The sequence below is a fragment of the Adiantum capillus-veneris genome, chromosome 11, assembly GCF_014529385.1.
Source record: "Adiantum capillus-veneris isolate H3 chromosome 11, ASM1452938v2, whole genome shotgun sequence".
NCBI lineage: Eukaryota > Viridiplantae > Streptophyta > Polypodiopsida > Polypodiales > Pteridaceae > Adiantum > Adiantum capillus-veneris.
Window position 1 is genome coordinate 107,342,702 of NC_140941.1, and position 16,944 is coordinate 107,359,645.

Genomic DNA, 16,944 nt, shown 5'->3' on the forward strand with positions numbered 1-16,944 from the left:
TCTCCAAGCCTAGCTCTCTACAACGAACCTCGCGTCTCTCTATGGCTCCTCTCCCTATACGAACTGTTCGCAACTCTACCCGGCCTGCAGCATCTCCTTCGTCCGCCCAAGGAGTACACACACAGATCGATCAGGGTTGCCCACTTGGGCTCCCTCCTCGTCCTCACTCGCGTTCTCTGTTGCCCCCCCTCTCGCTCTTGCGACCTCGCCTCCAGGCGGTTCCTCCCTCTATGGCGATTCAGAGCTGGCCAATAAAACGTTATTTTGGTTTTGTTTTGCTATATTTTTTTTAAACATTGTCAAGCATTGGTCTTTTAAGACCTCTCTCCCACCTTGAAATAGGGTTAAAATCCCCGAAACCTAAAAGATCTCTATCATGACAATGAGCATCGAGCTCACTCTTCTTTCTCCTTACTCTCTTGAACTTCACGGTCCCTCTTGGATTCTAAGTCAAAATTTGAAGCTTTTCTCGATAGTTACACTAAACTTGTGTACAGTTTTCACTTTCTTTAGAGGCAAGCTCAAAATCCAATTGAGATTTTCCAGTTTCAACCGGTTAAGATGCATTGCATTAACACAAAATATATATATGGCAAACTCACAGGACTTTGAAGGTCTATTTCGACTAAGACTCGACTCAAGACCTCACTACTATACTTTCACTTGGACTGGGTATGGGGTGACACATCTATCCTACCAAATTGGTCATAAAAAGAAGAATTTGTTTATATCATAAAGCAACAATAAGGAATTTTAAAGAATCCATTCCGACTAATCTCGAGCTCGCAACCCCACTTGGTAACATAGTAGTAATCTCAAAACCACCTATAAATAATTCTACTTTTAAGTCGTACTAGGATAACTTGTCAGCTTTTTCGCTATTCATCTATGAAATCTTGTAGCTTCCTCCTCGACAAGCTTAAAATCTAGGTAGGATTTGATAATTTAGTCAAGTAGACGTAAACTAGGGACTCATTAAGAATGGATAATTTCCTATTCAGCACAAATTGAGATACCTAATGGCCATAGCTTGAGTTTGGAGTCGTTAAGATAGCTATAAACAAGTTCCCTAAAACTGACTCCAGTCATCAAATGATTAACTACTTTAGGTAAAAACTTATCAGCAAGCAATCATAAAAACTAACAAATATTAACACTAATGCATCCGTTATGGCAATCATTAACATGCTAATGCACCTAACATGCCCGTGCAAATTCCCAAGTTACCCCAGTTTTGGTACAAAATGTAAAAATATTCAGGGGTCTACATGTGACAACAATAACAAGTGGCAGAGGTCACTTGGTACCTGTCTACCCATTCATTGTAGCCTATTCTAATAAGCTTTGATGTTTGGATGGTGGCAGGTACCGATCTCTCCTTCACTTACCAGAGGACGTCCTACTCCTCCTGAGTGACATATTGTACTGCATTCTTGAAAAATTAATTCAGCAATTTATGATCATGTTCTCTGAGTGTATAAATATGATTGTATCATGTCTTGAAGTCTACTAGTTGTGTTCAATGGTGCAATTCACTATATAGTTCTGTATAATAAAAAATAACAGTAAACACACACACACACGAGGAGAGGAAGGAGAGCCAAGTATGATCCTTCCCTCTCCTCTCTCTCATGTTCCCTTACCCTCTTTCTCTGTCTCTCCTTGTCTCTCACACACAGACTCACACACACATACATTCTGTCTTAGAAAGAGAGAGAGAGAGAGAGAGAGAGAGAGAGAGAGAAAACCAAAGAGAAAGAGAGGAGAAGAAGATGGAAAGAGAGAGGTAAGGGGAGAAAACAAAGAGAGAGAGAGAGATAGATAAAAAAGGTAGAGAAAATATGGAATGAAATGTTATATTAAAATTTAGGGTTAGTTTAGATTTAAAATTACATTTAAGTTATATTTAAAATTTATGCTCAATGTAAAATTCGGTTAGATTTAAGATTACGTTAAGATTTAAATTAGATTTCAGATTAGGTTAGATTACATTTAGATTTATGTTTATGTTGATTTAAGATTAGGTTGGACTTATATTTACGTTAGATTTAAAATTAGGACAAGATTTAAGATTAGCTATGTTAGATTTAAGTTCGACTACATTTAGGTTTAGGATTTAAGATTGGATTCGAATTAGGTTTATGTTGAGTTTAAGATTAGATTAGAGTTAGATTTAAGATTAGATTAGATTTAGATTTAAGTTAGATTATGATGCATGGTTTTTAGGACCCCTTCTGAAGATGCAATAAAGGCACAGTCAGTTGTTGGGGAGATGAGGATACTCTAGTTCAAGGGATCTTGAAAGAGAAGAAAAATCTACTTCACAAGCACCAAAGAGTAAAAAGTGACATGGACAGAAGATACGTGGGAACGAGCTCTTATGCATGCCTACAACCTATATCTTACAGAATAGCCCATTCTAGGTGTGAATTTCTAGTGAAATTTACACGAGGATGTTCGTGTGGACTCACAGCACAGCATACTCCGTTTTCACTTTTTTACCGACAGTAAATATTTTACCACAGTAAATATTTTTTACATACAGTTAATATTTTTCACCTACATGGTAAATACAAATCACTTTTTACCTACAGTAACTTTTTTTTACCCATGGTAAATATTTTTTACTGCACCATAAGTATTTGATAGGTAATAGTTCACTATTACTAGAAGCAGTGATTGGGCATCAACAATGCAGTTACAGGAGGAGAAAAGGGGAAGATCTTATGGTAAAGGTGAGTCAACAGGGATAAAGACTTTTGAGTTGAAAAGAGACATGATGATATTTTCAAAGAACACATGTCAAAAGAAGCCATGGTTGAGGATTTTTTGAGAATTTGATATTCAGGAGGACCCAGCAGGTCCCCCCCTGACATGTGCAGAACCTCTAGTTTCAACAGCCACTTTACCTGCTCTTAAATGCTGGTCAAGGCCTTATCCCCATGTGTCACAATCAGAAAAATCAGCATTTACCCTCCCCTCTCACATCACTCTAGAGAATATCTTGATGGTGACATATCAGGTGACCTCAATCTGTTGACCACCCTAAGCAAAAAGTAACCCCAATCAATGGATTTAAGCATGTTTATCCCTAATCCTAAACCCTCTCAGAAACCTATATAAGGAGGCCTTCTCTCACTCAAAACCAACACTTCACCCACTTCACCAAGCAATGAAGCTATGACGACATTGCTCACAACGAGGAGCTATGGATGGAGCTCTACTCTCTCTCTCTAGTATGCTACATTACTAGCCCTAAAACCTAAATAAGGAGTGTCCTCTCGTGCTCCATGGCCACCATCCTCGCCATCATTCTCTAAGGTATTGATGTGTTGCTAGTAGGGTCATACCTACTTGCTGGGTTGATTGTTTTTGACAAGGGATTATGCCATCCTTGGCTTGCTTCTCTATATCCTTGTTATGTATGATCAGATGCCGTTGTATTGTTAAGCTGATGTCTTGTGTATATATATGCTACATAAGGTCCCTAAGCTTCGTTTCTATGTGTTTGCCATATGTTTTGATGCCATCATAATGCCAGAAGTCTCACTTTCCTATGTGCACTATGTGTGAGGTCCCTAAACCTCTTAATTTAGGGTGGTGCCCCCTTTGTTTTTTTCTTTGCTTGTTTGCATGAGGCGTGGTTTGTGGAGTGTGCACGAGTACAGAGGCCACCCGATTGCACTGCTCTTTTTTCCCGCCATCATTTTGGTGCCCCCACTGAGGAGGGCTACACAGACCTTCAGTCCACAAGCAATGAAGATGTGCAATCTACAACATGGACGAATGGCGTGAGGAGTTTGCAAATTGGAGAACAGAAGAGGAGGAGGCTTTAGAGGCCTTAAAAGATTTCATCGAGGTCTTGTTACCAGGTTGCAGTGTCATTAAAATTCAAGAAGTAAGTTCTTTTACATGCCTTGTTCGTGATCGTCGCCAATGAAGGAGAGTAAGAAGAAGAGCTTGATATACCTCTCCTCTCAACCTATGAGTGCTCCAAAAACCTCCAATGCACACGAGCTTGAAATATTCTACATCAACATACACGAAGGTACTGTGACATACATTAAGGGAAGAGAAAGCATCACCAGACCTCTCTTTCCTGAGGAGCCGACTAAGAGGAGGAAGAGCACCTCTACACCTAAGTGGCCCAAGGCCGCAGCGCGTGCTCAAGCGTAAGGTAACATTTGGCTTAATCTCATTAATTAGGGATTACATGACCACCACAGGCAAGAAAAAGGCTAGTGAGCAACCAACTTCAACCTCCAACTTGCAACCACGGCTCTCACCCCTAAATCCTCCTGAAGCAAAGAGGCGAAGGCTTGCCTACAAGATTGCCGCCTGTCTGCGAGTGCTCCCAGTGCACTTTGTGAATCCAGACACCACCAATCCCAAGCCAACCTCCTCTCCGCGTGAAGATCACTTTGGATATTGTCCAAAGTGCTTTGGAGACCGGGTGAAAAGCCTCCCTGCCCTACCTTTGCTGCTAATTTTCAAGAAGTTATCTCAATCTAAGGAAACTATCTTAGTTGATGATGTGCTGCACATTAATGGTGTCACTTTCATTCATCATGCTGATTATGGTAATAGCATCCAATTGTTGCTTGCTAAAAGGCTCAGCATTGTACAAAGTGTTGCCATCACGCCTTACGTCTTCACAGATGCATCAGGAAGAGTCGAAGTGCTCCGAGGTGCTGACCTTCTGTGGCTGATCAGGCTCATTGGTCCCAAGGTGGTGCAACTAAGCTAGGCTCTTGTGTGTAAGTATGGATGCCAATAATGAGAATGATGATCCCCGCATGTTTCCTTTCCATTTTGTGCGTCATATCCGTGTGAATATTTGTATTGATAGAAAAATATTTTATCAGCAAAGAATAGCCCTGTTGTTTGGAGCCAAGAGACTTGGGGAAATCTTGCGCTCTCCTCATCCTGTCATTCTACCCTTACTAGACTATTACCATTCCTTTGATGTGTCGATCTTCATCCTATTTTGAGCTAAGCTGTGCTAAAGCTCCAAATTGTAATTACCATACTCTATTTTAAAATAAATTGGAGCTGTTTGTGTAATTGTTTACTCTCTCACTTATGGCCTTCCCTAATTTTTATGGTAAGCCTGGGGAGGTTGCTCCAGACTTTTTGGATAATTTGGAAATGGCCTTTCTGGTATCGGGAAGGGATGACGAAGCTACTAAGTTAAGGGCCTTTCCTTTGGTCTTGAGGGAAGCTGCAAAATTATGGTATCAAACTTTGGCACCTGAAGAAAGAAGAAACTGGGAGTCCTTAAAGATGGCCTTCATCGAAGAATTTTGCCGCCATGAGCCTCCAGAGGAGATATGGAGATAGCTCTTAGAGCTACGCCAAACATCACCCAATGACTATAGAAGCTATGAAGGAAAGTTTTCCAACCTGTGGGAGAAATGGTGTGCATCACTAGGTGAAGGAGAAAGGGCGCCAGAATGCCTAAAGAAGGACTGTTTCCTGGCAGGGCTTTACCCCATCCTTCGAGAAAAGGTAAAAGGTAAATTCCCAGATACCTTTGATAAAGCTATGACTTATGCAAGGGAGAAGGATAGGAAGTTAAAATTCCAAGCTCAACTACAAGGGGGAATGGAGCCTCCACCGCTATCTCAACCTACAGCAAGGGTAGTAGTAGGGACAGGAGCAACAGACCAAGAGTCCTCTCAACAAGAATTACTTCAACAAATCACCAATCAACTAGAGAGCCTGTCCATCAATCTGGTTCAAGGTGTAAGGGCTCCCCAGCCAGGAAATGAACGAAATAGACAAGAAGGACAAAGGCAAGCACGTGAGTACATTTGCTACAACTGTGGAGAGGTAGGTCACGGCATGTATTATTGCCCCCATCCACGACGCTATCAAGGAAATGGTAATCAAAGACGGCCTCCTCGCCAGCAAGTCACTCCTCCTCGAGCTAGGCCACTAAATGGACAAAATGTACACGTGGCTCCACCAATCCAAATATTGAGACCCCCTCCTCCACCACCACAAGCACCAATAGAGATCCCTCCACTACCATCGGGAGGGAGGATAGGGCTGTCTCTGTCATAAGTCTTGACAATGGTAAGGATAAAGGGAAAGAAAAAATGGAGGAAGTTGTTGCCATGCCAATAAAGAGAGTTAGGAGACAAAGAACTGATGAAATGGAAGCTTCAGAGCCGGATAAAGGGAATGAGGGTTCCTCCCAAGTGATAGGAGACAAGAAAAGGAAGAGTAGGTCAAGGAGGCACATAGGAGTAGAAGACTTTCCACTTGGGGTAGGATCCATACCTTACGACCTGGTAGCAGATGTGAGTAAGCAAGGACCAAAGATTTCATGGCAGCAACTCCTCCACCTTTCCCCAAAGATGCGTAGAACCTAGTCTAAGATGGTCGGCACCAGGAGGGCTAAGGAAAAGTCAATTGGGTCTATTAGTGCAAGAGGCATGAAGGATATCGTGCCAGTCATTGATGCAGAGATTAAGAGTCAGCGAGTCTCCAATGTGTACGTAGATGGTGGAGCTGAGATTTGTGTTATGACAGAGAAATTAATGCACAGGTTGGGTTTGGAAGTAAACGAGCAAACTTCCTTACAAGCTAAGATGGAAAATAATGAAAAGGTGGCTTGTGTGGGAAAGGTTAATGGAGTGAAGGTTTCAGCTTTTGGTGTGGCAATCTCAATTGATGCTTATGTGATCCCAACTAAGGGGGAGGGCTATCCGCTAATCCTTGGAAGACCTTGGCTTATGGCTATGAAAGCTAGGCAAGATTGGGAGACAGGTTCCCTTGAGTTGCGACCAAATCATAAGGTAGGTGGCAAGCAACAAAAAATTGTGTATGACATGAAGCAGGGTAGACAACAAGACCTAGAGATGGAGACTTCTATGGATGAATGGAGCACAAGCAGCTGCTCTTCATCTGAGGATGAGTCATCTGAGGATGAGTCATCTGAGGAGGATGCTAGCTCTTTGGAAGTCATGGGTATAATACTGCGAAACCCAGAAGGAGAAGGTGGTCAAGACTCTCTAAACAAGGAAGAAGCCACAGGCTTAGAGGAGATGCTAGCTAAGGACCTACTAGAAGAAGAGAGAGAACCCTATTTTCAGGTACTAAAGAAGCATCCTGGCCTCTTTATAACTGATTACGAGCACATTAAAGAAGTCACGTTAACCCAACACCATATCCAATTAAAGGAAGGTGCCAAACCAGTGGTGCAAAGGCTAAGGAGATTAGGGCTAGTGCAATAAGATGCACTCTTAAAAGAAGTAAAAAGATTACTCAAAGCAGGATTTATCTACCCAGTGGAAGATTCTGAGTGGGTGTCTCCAGTTGTGGTAGCACCAAAGAAAAATGGGAAGTGGAGGGTATGTGTGGATTACAAGCCTCTAAACGCAGCCACAAAAAGGGACCATTTTCCTTTGCCTTTTCAAGATGAAATACTAAATGAAGTGGCTGGTCATGAAAGGTACACAGTGTGTGATGGGTACTCAGGCTACTTCCAAATCAGAATTGCAGATGAAGACCAAAGAAAGACTACCTTCATAACACCTTGGGGGTGTTTTGCTTATAGAGTTATGCCTTTTGGTTTAACTAATGCCCTAGCTACTTTCCAGAGGTTTATGAACTTGGTGTTTCAACCTTACTTTGGTAAGTCCATGCGAGTCTTCATTGATGATTTTTGCATTTACAGCTCTAGGGAAGTACATCTGTCCAAGGTTGATGAAGGTTTCACCCGTCTGGCCCAATTGGGTGGGCAATTGAATAAAGACAAGTGCCACATAGGTGAGAGCAAGGTCACTCTACTAGGCCATGTTGTGTCTCAAGATGGTATTGAGGCTGACCCTGAAAAGGTAAAGACATTGTTAGCTTTACCTACTCCTTCAAACGTGAAGCAACTAGTCTCCTTCATTCAAAAGGTTCGCTACATGGGACGATTCATACATCTCCTTTCTCAGGAAATCTATCCTTTGCAGCAGCTCACTAAACACACTACATTGACATGGAGTGAGGAGGGTGAAAGGTGCTTTCAAGAAGTTAAAACCATTTTGAGCTCATTGCCTGTCGTCCTACAACCCACATGGGGTGAATTATTCTATGTAAATCCTAGTGTAGGTCCATAAGCTCTAGGAGCTGTCTTGATGCAAAAAGACCCAAAGACATCTCTCATGAGACCAGTCTACTTCTCTAGTAGTGTGATGACAGCTGCTGAAAAGGGTTTCAGCGCAACTGAGCAATTGGTGCTAGCTCTTAAGTTTGCAGTGGAGAAGTTTCGGGCTTACTTACTTCCGAGACAATTTGTGGTGATCACAACTGAGGAGGTTTTTCCATATGCCCTACAACACATGGAATTGTCTCAAAGAATAGCAAAGTGGGTGGTGCAGCTTCAAGAGTTTGACTACACACTACAAGTAGAGGATTCCACCCGTGCTTGTTTGGCAGATGTCCTCACACAAAGGTGTTATGAGAAGGCCAAGAAAGAGTCACCTAGTAAGGTACCGCCTATCCCGGAGCCTGAAGTTCTACTGGGAGCACACAGTTTGTATTTTGATGGGGCTTACAAGAGGACCAAAGACAAGGCATCAGCAAGCATAGTAATATTAGTTCCAGAGAAGGAGAAGATCTTTGCAAAAGGGTTTCATCTAAAAGAGGTTCATTCTAACAATGAGGCTGAGTACCATGCCCTTGTTTTAGGGTTGCAATGTTGTCTTTCTCAGGGCATCACAAAGCTAAATGTTTTTGGTGACTCCATGTTGATTGTTAAGCAAATGGTTGGTGTATGGGCCTGTAAAAATGACAAATTGTCTGTTAAGATGAGGGAAGCAAAGGCCTTGTTGAAGGGTTTTAAAGAAGTTCGAGTGCACTTTGTACCTAGAGATCAAAATCGAGAAGCAGATGCCTTAGCAGGTGAAGAACTACAAACTCTCATAGTAGGTGCTATCCTTGTGAAAAGTCCTTTATACCAGGGAAAGGAGGAGCTGCATGATTTACTTTACTTTCTTGAGCATTGTGAAGCACCCTCTGGTATGAGTAAAAGTGAACGTAGGTGGTTGGCAAAAAAGGCTACCAGCTATAGCTTAGTGAATGAGGACTTGTATTGTAGAGGGAAAGATGCTGTCTTAAGGAGAGTTCCTGCATCCCAAGAGATAAAGGATATTTTGTTTAGTTGTCATGAAGGTGTGTGTGGTGGCCACTTTGCACAAGAGATTACTAGCAGAAAGATTTTACAAGCAGGGTTCACGTGGCCAAGCCTCCATCGAGATGTACAACATTGGTGCCGCACATGTGAGGTTTGCCAAAAAGCTGGACCAAGGCGTCTTACCCATGAAAATCAGCATCCAATCAAAACCTATGGGCCATTTGAAAAATGGGGGATAGATGCAATAGGGCCACTACCTTACACTCAATCAGGGAAGGAATACATCATTATGGGGGTGGAGTACATGACCAGATGGGCAGAAGCTCGTCCCACAAAGCGCATCACAGCCAAGGACGTGAGTGATTTCATTTTTGAATGCCTTTGTTGCCGTTTTGGCACACGTTTGGAGATTCTCTCGGATAGGGGACCGGGATTTTGAGCTGATTTAGTCGGGCAATTGATGAGCAAGTTAAAAATCAAGTGCACGCACTCTACACCATACTACCCTCAGTGCAATGGTCTTGTGGAAAAGGTAAATGGTCTTATATGTAAAATCATCACTAAGCAAGTGCATTTACATCCTAAGGCATGGGAGAAACACCTAGATGCAGCACTTTGGGCCTACAGAACATCCTTTAAAACATCCTTGGGGTATACACCTTTTCACTTGGTTTACGGGCAAGAGGCACTATTGCCTATAGAAGTGGAGCTAGCGAGCCTCCGAGTTCTAAAAGCACATCAAGAAGATAGTTAAGAGAAGCAGGTGGAAGGAAGAATCATCGATTTGGAGAGGTTAAGGCTAGATCGAGAGTCAGCAGTGAAGTACTATGCAGCCCAGGCAGAGAAGAAACGAAAGAAGTTCAATCGCAACCTTGTCAAGAAAGGTATCAAGGAAGGTTCTTTAGTGCTCAGATACGACAATCGCTTTGATCACAGGAAGGATGGTAAGTTCTTGATTAAGTGGGAAGGCCCTTTTGTAGTGATACAGAGGTTCTCAAATGGTAGTTACCAACTAGGTGACCTAGATGGTAAGGTACATCAGACCCCGGTAAATGGTTGGCGATTGAAGGCCTACCAATGTCATCTTTCACAGCCATATGCTGGTGAAATCAATGCTAAGGATGGTTCAGAGGAGAGCTCATCATATTCGAGCTCCAACTAAGGTAACAATCATGTACATAGTCGTTTCAAAAAAAAAAAAAAAAAGGAAAAAAGAGAAGAAAAAAAGAAAAAAGAGAATGCTACCAGTGAAAGTGGATATTGACAATGGATGGGGCATGGCTTTCAAGGGTCTAGGAGACCAGTTGTTAGTCATGGATGGATACACTTATTCATCAGAAAGGACTAAACAGGGTCCATCAGCCAAGAAAGCAGTAACATGGAAAATTCAATTGGTACCAGGTGGGTAAGTATTCAAGAGAACCCTATTGTAGCACAACCTACAGCTAGAGGCATCAAATACCTCTAGCTTAAGGGGGAGGGCTATATGATGCATGGTTTTTAGGACCCCTTCTGAAGATGCAAAAAAGGCACAGTCAGTTGTTGGGGAGATGAGGATACTCTAGTCCAATGGATCTCGAAAGAGAAGAAAAATCTACTTCACAAGCACCAAAGAGTAAAAAGTGCCATGGACAGAAGATACGTGGGAACGAGCTCTTATGCATGCCTACAACCTATATCTTACAGAATAGCCCATTCTAGGTGTGAATTTCTAGTGAAATTTACACGAGGATGTTCGTGTGGACTCACAGCACAGCATACTCCGTTTTCACTTTTTTACCGACAGTAACTATTTTTTACCACAGTAAATATTTTTTTACCTACAGTTAATATTTTTCACCTACATGGTAAATACAAATCACTTTTTATCTACAGTAACTTTTTTTACCCATGGTAAATATTTTTTACTGCACCATAAGTATTTGGTAGGTAACAGTTCACTGTTACTAGAAGCAGTGATTGGGCATCAACAATCCAGTTACAGGAGGAGAAAAGGGGAAAATCTTATGGTAAAGGTGAGTCAACAGGGATAAAGACTTTTGAGTTGAAAAGAGACATGATGATTTTTTCAAAGAACACATGTCAAAAGAAGCCATGGTTGAGGATTTTTTGAGAATTTGATATTCAGGAGGACCCAGCAGGTCCCCCCTTGACATGTGCAGAACCTCCAGTTTCAACAGCCACCTCACCTGCTCTAATGCTGGTCAAGGCCTTATCCCCATGTGTCACAATCAAAAAAATCAGCATTTACCCTCCCCTCTCACATCACTCTAGAGAATATCTTGATGGTGACATATCAGGTGACCTCAATCTGTTGACCACCCTAAGAAAAAAGTAACCCCAATCAACGGATTTAAGCATGTTTATCCCTAATCCTAAACCCTCTCAGAAACCTATATAAGGAGGCCTTCTCTCACTCAAAACCAACACTCACTCAAAACCAACACTTCACCCACTTCACCAAGCAATGAAGCTATGACGACATTGCTCACAACGAGGAGCTATGGATGGAGCTCTACTCTCTCTCTCTCTCTCTCTCTCTCTCTCTCTCTCTCTCTCTCTCTCTCGTTCTCTCTCTCTCTCTCTCTCTCTCTCTAGTATGCTACATTACTAGCCCTAAAACCTAAATAAGGAGTCTCCTCTCGTGCTCCATGGCCACCATCCTCGCCATCATTCTATAAGGTATTGATGTGTTGCTAGTAGGGTCATACCTACTTGCTAGGTTGATTGTTTTTGACAAGGGATTATGCCATCCTTGGCTTGCTTCTCTATATCCTTGTTATGTATGATCAGATGCCGTTGTATTGTTAAGCTGATGTCTTGTGTATATATATGCTACATAAGGTCCCTAAGCTTCGTTTCTATGTGTTTGCCATATGTTTTGATGCCATCACAATGCCAGAAGTCTCACTTGCCTATGTGCACTATGTGTGAGGTCCCTAAACCTCTTAATTTAGGGTGGTGCCCCCTTTGTTTTGTTCTTTGCTTGTTTGCATGAGGCGTGGTTTGTGGAGTGTGCACGAGTACAGAGGCCACCCGATTGCACTGCTCTTTTTTCCCGCCATCAGATTACATTTAGCTTTAGGTTAAATTTAAGATTATGTTAGATTTAGGTTTATGTTGAGTTTAAGATCGATTAGATTAGATCTAGATTTATGTTAGATTTAAGATTAGATTAGACTTAGGTTAGATTTTAGGGCATGTCAATGAAGGCTTTGCCCAAAAAGCAAACACTAGTTACACAACAATATGTATATTCCCATCAGAATCTCACACCTATTAACTCACCCACTAACCATGTTCAATCACCTCAGAATCACTATATATTCAATTAGGTTAGATTAAAGATTAGATTTTGGATTTAGTTTTTATATTAAAGTCTACCTTTGGGATTACGGAAAAAAGTTAGAGTTAGACGAACGGTGATAAGTAATCCCTCGAACAAGGATCTGCTGTGAAGAGATGTTAAGATGTTGTGAATTGCTACAGTTAGTGAAGAGGCAAAGGGGTTTTGTCCATCTCTCTCTCTCTCTCTCTCTCTCTCTCTCTCTCTCTCTCTCTATACACAAGAATCCCTCTCCCTATTAGCTATAGTATAGATTATAATTTTTCCATGTTTTCTTCTCCATTCAATATTAAGATTAAATGTTCGTGTGTTTAATGCAGGTATGGATGATGATGACTTTCTTTCTTCTTTGTCACCCCAATAGAGGAGGTGATACAAGGACCGTCATCGCTCTGGAGCACTATCACGTTGTTCCACTCCTTCAGCATCTCCCTCTGTTTCGGAGTATTCAGCGCGCTCTGAAGCTTCGATGTTGACGAGATGATCTTCACACTTGTCTAGGCATCGACGCTCTAGTGGTGGTGGTGGCGGTTACTGTGGGGATGCCCCCGCCAATGCCTTGACACCACCTCGTGCTTGATGAGGCTCCTTACCTTCCTCTTCTTTGCCTGCCCCCACACCAGCCATGGCATCGCCATCTACGCTAGGTTTTGTGCGGCTATCGGCCGTTCCTGGCTACACACCACTAGCTACTCCTCCATGAGAGACCCCTATCGACACTCTTCGCTTCAGGGCCCAGACTCCAGTGGAGACACCTGATGTCCATATCCTCATCGAGACACCACTAGAGACCCTTTCCAAGACACCCAAGTTCACGCGTCACAAACGAGAGGGCTTGCCGTACTTGGTCAACATCATCTTGGATGACGAAGGCAAGAAGGTGATCTTGTGCATGCGCATTCTTTGATCTCAGGTGTGTAGACACTACAATACTAAACACCCCGGGGGGTTCACTATGTGTAAAACTACCATATCACCTGCGTTCAAGAAATGTTTGTAAAACCCCTTATTTGTGGGTTTTATTAAGATTATGATGTACTCTTTTCTTTTTAAATCTGTAAGGTTTTTTCAAACTTGAAAAAATAATGCACTTCTATATATATATTTCTATAAATTTCAAGAACTTTAAATACCTTTCTGTTGAACTCACGTGATAGGATACATTTTTATTAGGTGATCTCCCTGGGCTAAACACCTGGAGTGAAGTGCCAAGTGAATTAAAAGACAGATTCATCAGCATGTTGCATGAAGAGTTTCCCGTGTCAAGGCGGGATGAGCACTTCAATGAAGACCTGATGAAGGTTCGAATGCGTGAATACTACAAGCACAAGCGTTCTGAAGTACAAAAAGAAATAAAGCATAGGTGAAACAAACCAGATTGACTGGCCAAAGAAGACTGGAAGAATGCAAAACAAGCAACACACGAGAATCCTCACAAGTGGAAGCAACAAAAGGAGGCATCCAAAGCGCGAGTAGAGGCAGGGAGCTCGCATCACTTGGGGAGCGGCGAGTGGACATCATTTGAGACCTATTTTATAAGTTCTTTTCCATTGCTCTTTAGGTTTGATAGTTACGTCTATTTGTACTTTGAAATTCTAACATAATGGATTCTTTGTATGTTTTTGACAGTGGTCGATGACAGGACGTGACCTCACACCGTACGAGCTTAATAATCAAGTGATTTTGCCTATGATGTGTACAATTGTCATTGATTTAGTTTTGTCCAATTACTTTTGTCAAATTTGTATCTTTATTCTGCAAACAATACTATGCATGATGGAGTTAATGGTTATATTGTCTTGTGGGTGACTACTTTGGGTCTATACCTTGCACTTTCTTTCAAAGGTGAATCTGGGCTTAGCTTGGATTCATTTAGGTTTACTCTATTATTGAAACATTCAATATGGTTGATGGGTGGAAGGGCATTCAATGCCTTGCCACCCAAAAAGTTTTACTCTCGCGCGTCGCTATAAGCATCACTATATAAGGCTCTGCATCGTCGCTATGTGTGTCTCTATAGGAAGTCTGTAACCATTTCTATCTGCGTAGCTTTATGCATCACTATATAGCAACGAATCTAGCGACGTTCCCGTAGCGATGCTATTAGCGACGGTCTTAGAGACACCGGGGATTATAAAAACCCAATGTATTTCCGTCGCTAAAAGCGTCACAAGTGCACATAACCTCTTGTACTGATTCAAACATGATCTTTCAAGAGGCCTAAATGATTTTCATGCTTAAATGACTAAGGTGCTTGAAGTGTTCAATTCAAACATGATACCTTAAGAAGCACAAAAGAAACATGTCAAGATCCTCCCCATTTGGCCCTCATGATGTGCTTGAATCCTATTGGATAGGCTTTAAAGGGGTCCAATGAGAATTTAGATGCATAAAAATAAATAATAAAGTTCTTTCTCTCAAAGAGGAAAAGAGGACAGATGTCCAAATGATATAATTGAACCCCCCCCCCCCCCCCCCCCCCCCCCCCCCCCCCCCACCCCCCCCCCCCCCCCCCCCCCCCCCCCCCCCCCCCCCCCCCCCCCCCCCCCCCCCCCCCCCCCCCCCCCCCACACACACACACACACACTCATTGTGCAAAGTGCAAAGTGCAAGAGCTCCATCTCCTTCTCCAAGCTTGTTGAGAAGTTGAGAGCCTACACCAACACTCTTGGCTATGGAATGCAAATCCAATCAAGAGCCATGCTTCAATGCTTAAGCTTTCCATCTTCATTCAGAAAGAAGAGTGATGGTAAGTGAGGAGCTATTTATTTCTCCTATGAACGGTTTTTGTTTCTCTTCCCTATCCTCATTCCCTGCTAGCTCTCTCTACCTTCGAAGGTGTTTGAGGCCTTGAGACTGAGGCTTTGGATAGTTAATGTTTTTTGTAAATTTTATGTTATGCTTGTGATGCATGAAGCTTTCCATCTTCATTGCATCACCTATGTCACAAGGAACACAGATTGTATTGTACTAAGATAGGAGAATTTATAATACAAACGACTTTTGGAGGGAGGACCGTCTCCAAGTAAATCCAGTCCTGAACACTTGTCATGTTCTCTAATACTCTCTCTTGCAAAAGTATTGTTCATGCCAAGTTAATTAAGTACTATGTTTATGTTGCTACCATTAATTAAATTCACCCTCTATGTTCTCAAAGTAATCTCACAAAAATACTCACTCTAATTCTCTTAATTCTACTATTCTCAAAGTTTATAGGCCATTTCCATTACATTGGATGTGACCAAAAGCTAAGAACTCTATTAGTATGTGGTACTTAGACTCTTGAACTTGCAGTGAGCACAATGTGTACAATCGATTTGACTCTTCTCCATTGCCTCAATGCTCTGTCTCGCATCAAGGTTGTGGGAGCTAAGCTGAATTGCTACGATAGTGTGTATCACTAACAAGGAAATAGGCTCAAGCATGTACGAGTGAGTACAATTTTCTCTTTAACATGGTTTTGTAGTTGGGAAAAATATGGGTAGTGTATTGTATGAACTTGTGTATGAAGTGTGACCCACCCGATTCCTCGCAAGTCGTGATACATTGGAATTGTAGAAAAGCTTCATTCACTTGGGAGTCAGTTGAGGTGTCATGTAGCAATTGCCAAATGCATCCCATCTCCCAAACCACTTCTTTATGTCTTGCATCCATCTTGTGCTCAAGATCTTGCTTTTATGAGTCTTTTGAACTTTTCTGCTTGCTTCCCATGCAAATGTAAGAAGTCTTGATGTGAGGGGTTTTGATACATCTTTATCATGTATTCCACAACCCTTTCCATGCCCATAACCTCAATTGGAAGAGATCCCAACTCATGAAGTAGGAGCATATATGGTGTCATACATGGTGTCACAAACGGGCAAAACAGTCAAAGAGGTTCTCATTGAACACACATATATGCACTCAGAGTCGTGTCTACAAATAACACCGACAGGATTTCCAACGAACTGACCAAATTGTAAGTTTTCTTACATCCACAATAGATTTTACTCTTCACTCTTGTATTTTGTGTTTAACCTGCTGGATTGCATTATTGACATTTTTGATGCATTCCATGCAAATGTGGGAGAGATACTCTATAACACTAGCACCAAAAGAGCATTGGCTGAAAAGGGGATTTTCTTCTTTGACCACTTTTAGAATGCTCCGCGTTCTACGCTTGGCTTTGGCACTTTAGAATATCTCTCGGTTCCTTCGAAGTACAGTCCAGAGTGGCCGGTCGCTTCATCTGAAACCTCTAAGTGTTTCAGACTAAAGATCCATCAAGAAATAAAAAAGTGCTTAAGATGCTAGTCGATTGGTACGTGTTTCAATCTTCATGCCCATGCATGTGTTCATTGATGTTTTCCATGATGAAGAGATCAGGAAGATTGGAACTGTGCTACTTTGCAAGACATAGAAATGCCTCGAATTTTTTGATGAATCTTGGGATATCCATGATTCTGATGGCATCTCATGCAAGGTAAAT

General features: G+C 42.0%; 1 pseudogene; it reads left to right on the plus strand.

Moving 5' to 3' along the window:
* Positions 1-12,798: 12,798 nt before the first annotated feature.
* LOC147447796 (uncharacterized) lies at positions 12,799-14,080 on the plus strand (annotated as a pseudogene).
* The last annotated feature ends 2,864 nt before the right edge of the window (positions 14,081-16,944 follow it).